The sequence below is a fragment of the Vicugna pacos genome, chromosome 12 (genome assembly GCF_048564905.1).
Source record: "Vicugna pacos chromosome 12, VicPac4, whole genome shotgun sequence".
In the NCBI taxonomy this organism is placed as follows: Eukaryota; Metazoa; Chordata; class Mammalia; order Artiodactyla; family Camelidae; genus Vicugna; species Vicugna pacos.
The window spans coordinates 34642333-34647959 of record NC_132998.1 but is presented as its reverse complement, the minus strand read 5'-3'; the positions used below and the strand labels follow the sequence as shown (position 1 = coordinate 34647959).

The 5627-nt window shown below is 39.7% G+C and overlaps 1 pseudogene; it reads left to right on the top strand.

The window, feature by feature from the left end:
- Nucleotides 1-2316: 2316 nt before the first annotated feature.
- Nucleotides 2317-3621, top strand: LOC102534544 (S-adenosylmethionine decarboxylase proenzyme-like; annotated as a pseudogene).
- The last annotated feature ends 2006 nt before the right edge of the window (nt 3622-5627 follow it).

Sequence of the window (5627 nt, the reverse complement as noted above, 5' to 3'; positions counted from 1 at the left end):
TTGGCCTGCAGGCAGTAATTTGCTTAACTTATAGCTAACTTAGTAATTTGCTGACCCCTGCTTTAGAGTGCTTCTGAAACTTTTTTGATAATGACTATTAGATTATTGTTCAACAGTTTAGTTCAATAGATTGTTGTCCCCTGCTTAACTGATGTTGGGCTCTGCCATGTGACTGGCTTTGGTCAACAGGAGTGTGGGAGTATCCTTTCCTGCACCTTACCTTCCAGCCAGCGGGATGTCAGCAGACGTGAGGCAAGCAGATGGTTCCGGTGTGCTTCTGGGATGAGGCTTGCTCTTTTGTGCCTTCAACATTATAATGAGAAGAGTCACTTCTGGGCAGCTGCTGCCCCTTTAGCCAGGGCCCCAGACTGAACACAGGTGCGTCCAGCAGTGAAGGCCCAAGCTTGGCAGAATCTGCGGCTTGAAACAAAGCTGCCCAGCTGAGCTCAACCTAGATTAGCCAAGACTCAGCTGACCCACAGATGAGTGAGTGAGTGTTTTATGTGTATAAACTAAAGTTAATCCTTATAATAATTCTGCGGAGTATGTAGGTATAATTATTCAGGTGAAGGAAACTGAGGCATGGATAAGTTAATTTGCCCAAGACCATGTAGCTAGTAGGTGGTCACACAGTGGAGGTTCACATCCAACAGGTCTGGCTCCAGAGTCCTTGGTTAACTACTTCTTGATATTGTTTCTTCTAACACAATCTATTGTACTTTAATAAATTGATGCTGGGGGCCCACTATGATAATTTCATGACCCTATGAATTTAAAAACCTCCTCCAAGGAGTTACTCTCTGAAAGCAAGAACTAAAAACCAAACACGCACTCAAAAATCTTAAAAACAAAATTTCCACAGTTGGATTGTGTTCCTAGAGCTTGTCGTCACTGTCTTCCCCCCGACCCCCAAGAAAAGGCCCTCTGAACGCGCTCCTGTGTGCCTCGGTGGTGAGGAGCTCAGCAGATAGAATAACATCCTCTCCTCCAACTCACCCGCTTCCCTCCCACTCTTGGGTGCTACAGAATCAACAGGAATTCACAACTTCCTGAAGAGAAAGATTGACTGTCACCAGCATTTCAGGGGAAGAGAGTGGCTGCCTCCTAGTGCTCTCTGGGGCTCTTTGAGCTGTGGCATTGGGAAGAAGAGTTGGGGCTAAACAGAGAGAGAAAGTTTGATCCAAGGACAGGAGTTTCTGTGGGGTCAGACCACCCACTGAGTCAGGGCAGGGAGAAGCTCTGACAGTTTTAGAACCTGACTGAAGTGGAGACCAGAATAGTAGCATTACCACTGTGAGACGGCACTGGAACTGGTGATACCTCTCAGTCCATCGTGGGCAGTATGTACAAGACCAGCCTCCGCAACACAATAGTTCCTCGATTTTTTTTTTTGGACACAATAGAAGAAAAAAATTTTTAGAGTTTTATTGAGAAATCATTGACATACACCACTGAGTAAGTTTAAGGATTACAGCATGATGGTTAGATTTACATATATTATAAAATGATTACCACAGTTAGTTATCATCCATTATCTCATACAAATAAAGTAAAAAAGAAAAGAAAAAAGTTCTTGTGATGAGAACTTTTAGGATCTCTTAACAGTTTTCCTGTATAACATCCAGCAGTGTTAACTATAGTCATCATGCTGTACAAGAAGTTTGTACTTTTTGAATGTCTTCATTCAGGTCCGCCTTCCCACACCCCATGCCCCTGCTAATGTGATCTCTTTTTCTATGAGTTTGGTGGGTTGTTTTTAGTTTTTTGCCTTTTAAATTCCACACGCACAGTATTTCCATTTCTCTGTTTGACTTATTTCACTTAGCAACATGCCTTCAAGGTCCATCCATGAGAAAAATATTTGTATAATATATAATTACAAGTTTCATGTGAAAAGGAAATAGAAATACAATGTTCAGGTTTAGATGTAGATAAGCCTCAATCAAAACCAATATCATAGAGTTTATTAATTTAGAAAAACAATTGGGCATCCACAGTATGGCCGGCGACATTAGCTAGTGCTCACTCAACTCTCTCTGATGGGGAAACAGTGGACAGCCAGAGGCTGAGCTGCATCTGCCTCCATCTCCAACAGACTCACGTTCAACATTCACACACACACACACACACACACACACACACACACACAAAGCCAGGAAAATTTTATTAACTCTTTTTTTTGTAAGTTAACAAAATTATAAAATTGCAGCAAAAAAAGAAACCTGAACTGGAACAATCTGCAGCAGCAGCGGCAGGAGAAGACATTTAATTTGGTTGATTTTCTGGGATTGTTGGTTGCTCACTAGTCTCACGGTGATGGAAGCTGCACCGTTTTTCCAAGGCACCAAGAAGCTGCTGGAGGTTTGGTTCTCCAGGCAGCAGCCCAATACAAACCAAAGATCTGGGGGTCTTTGCACCATCCCAAGGTTCCACATTTGAGTGATATCATATGGTATTTTTCTTTCTCTTTCCAGCTTACTTAACTTAGAATGACAGTCTCCAGGTCCATCCATGCTGCTGCAAATGGCATTATTTTATTTCTTCTTATGGCTGAGTGGTATTCCATTATATAGATATACCACAACTTCTTTATCTAGTCATCTGTCGATGGACATTTAGTTTGTTTCCATCTTGGCCATTATGAATGGTACTGCTATGAACATTGGGGTGCATGTGTCTTTTTGAATTAGAGTTCCCTCTGGATGGATATATGCCCGGGAGTGGGATTGCTGGGTCAATATATGATCTGAGTGGGACATACTTTTGATAGATGTGCAATGTTCAGTCTTAAGTGTAACAAAAACTGACAAGCAGGAAGCATATGTCCGCAGTGAGAGTAGCATGTTTGTCTCCAAGAGATGTTTCATTTTGAAAACATGTGGTACCACCCTCTTGCTGAAAGCACTGGTTCCCCTGTTGAAACTTGCTAGGGACTACAGTGGGTTTGACTCAATTCAAAGCTTCTTTTATTCTCATAAGAGTTTCATGAAGCTTTCTCATCAAGGGTACCCACACCACAATTTCCAGGAAGAAATATAGTTTCTTAACGCAACTTATTGCCTGGGATGTATGAATTCTAACTGTTGGTACTTGTATACTTTGGATTTCCCTGAAGGTAGGGTAATTAGTCAGCCAGATCAAACCCTGGAAATCTTGATGAGTGAGCGTGACCTACCAGTTATGGACCAGTTCTAATAAAAAATGGTGTTACTACAAAGGATGTCACTTGTGAGAGTGGAACTCATGGCCTGATACCAGGTTCTGTCATTAATGCCACAGAGTTCAGTCGTTGTGGGTATTCCATGACGGAGTGAAATTGGATGGAACTAACTGGACTATTCACATCACTCCAGAAACAGAATTTTTTTTATGTTAGCTTTGAAACAAACTTAAGTCAGACCTCCTATCATGACCTGATCAGGGAAGTTGTGGAAGACTTCAAGCCAGGAACACTTGTGACCAGCTTGTTTGTAAATCAGAGTTCTAAATGTTCGCACAGTGCTGTCTTCGCCCCAGAAGACTGAAGATTTTAAACGTCTTGATTGCCAGAGCACTGTGTTCAACGATTACAATTTTATTTTTACCAGTTTGGCTGAGAAGCAGCAATGACAGCAGAGTTGATTCAGAAAAATGAAGAAAAAACACAAAAAGAGAACACACATAGAATAAGGTGATGGTTGCTTTTTAGATATTGACACCAGGGGCCATGCTTTCCATAACCACCACCTTGCAGTTGCAGAAAGCCCTAGACGTAATGATAGTGTAATCATTTTGAATTGTATGCACTATTATATCAAGGAGTTAGATATGTTGCATGAATGCTCTCTTCTGTGTTTAGGTATCCTATGCCACTCTTGCTGTGAAATTGAAATGCATGTAGAAAAAACCCTTATACTGTATGAAACTTTACAACACTTGCGAGGACAATTCAGTTTGGTTTACACTCAGTGTATTATTTCTCCAGGTATCATCCGAAATTTCCCGCAGACAAGGCTTTCGTCCTCATCAGGTGTTGGCCTCAACCTAGCCATCTGTGACTGTTCTATATTAAACTGCTGCCAGGATTTTACATCCAGTTACCTCCACTTTCTAGAACATATGCTCCTACCAATGTTATTGAAACCAGTTTCTACTTCATACAGACGTTTTTGCAACAGCAATTAAAATTTTTCTCCCATGAGGGAAAAAAAGTGAGACAAAAGCGACTGGAAGTATGTAGAAAAGGTGGTTTATATCATAATTTTCCAAGTTGTTCATATAATTTGAATATTTTAAATGAAAGTAACAAACAGACTCTGCCCCACTGCATCTTCTCACAGCGTGGCTTTCAGGGAGTCTTTAAGGCACTGGGTTAAAACCTTGCTGTGGTCAAGAAATTGGCAAAAAGCTTCCATGCCGTTCAGGGTTCTCTTTCTCTCACTTTTTTACTTGTGAAAAGAAAAACCCAGAAAGATACATCAGATTTGTGTAAATGAGGGTATGCTGAGAGAGTGGCCAGTTTTGCTTTACGATCTTACAAAGGAAAATCTGTGACCCTTACATATATACGTACCTATATATACACATATATGTATATATTTATTTATATATCCTGAACCAGCATTAGGACTTTGTTTATATTGCAAATAAATATTATTTTTTTAAGTTTTTATGCAAAATAGCACCTATTTATTTTTGGTGCTAACTAACCATACCTGGAGTCTCTAATTAACAGTATTGAATTTCAGCGTCTTATGATGTTTTGTATTCTCAGCTGCCTTTTCATTCTCCCTCCCATCAACCTCTGGGCCATGATTCAGTTTTACAGCAGTTGTAATAAACTCCATTAGAGGAAGGGCTGGTTAGATGGTGATGATCTTTCAGTTCCAGCCTGCAGTCACCTACTGACAAATTTTGGCTTCCTTCTTGTTCCTTGGACAATATTTGTTTATCCTGGGATCTGACTTTATAAATTAAAAATGATATTGTAGCTGCTTTTTTAAAAATCCCGTAAGACTCAAAAGAGAATAAACAAAGCGCTCTGACTGCCAATCAGTCAATCATCAATCTGTTTTTTACCAAGTAATCATAAATCTTCTATGAAATATGGAAGACACCAAAGTGGAGATCCCTGTATGGGGTTAGGAGACGTGAGATACCCATCTTCTTCTCTAGTTTTGGAAATTTTTATTTTGAAATGATTTCAGACTTACAGAAAAGTTTCAAGAATACGAAGAACTCCTACATGCTCTTCATTCAGATTCCCCAGTTGTTAACAATTACCTAATTGTTTTATCATTCTATCATTTTGTGTGTGTGTGTATTATTTTTTCTGAACCATTGGAGAGAAATAGTTCTCACTGTATATTTCCCAAGATTGTGGACATTCTTGCACAGTGTGATAACAGTACAGTTTTCACATTAGGAAATTGAAACTGACACAATACTTTTTCTTAATTAACAAATTTTACTAATTTTCCCAATAATTTTCTTTGTTGCAAAAACAATTTGTATTTCTGGCCCAGAATCCAGTCTAGGATCCCAGTTCCCATTTATTTGCCATGTCTCTTTGGTCTCCTTTAATTTGTATGTGTTCCTTAGATTCTGTTCCATGACCTTGACATTTTTTGAGTTCTAACTAGTTACTT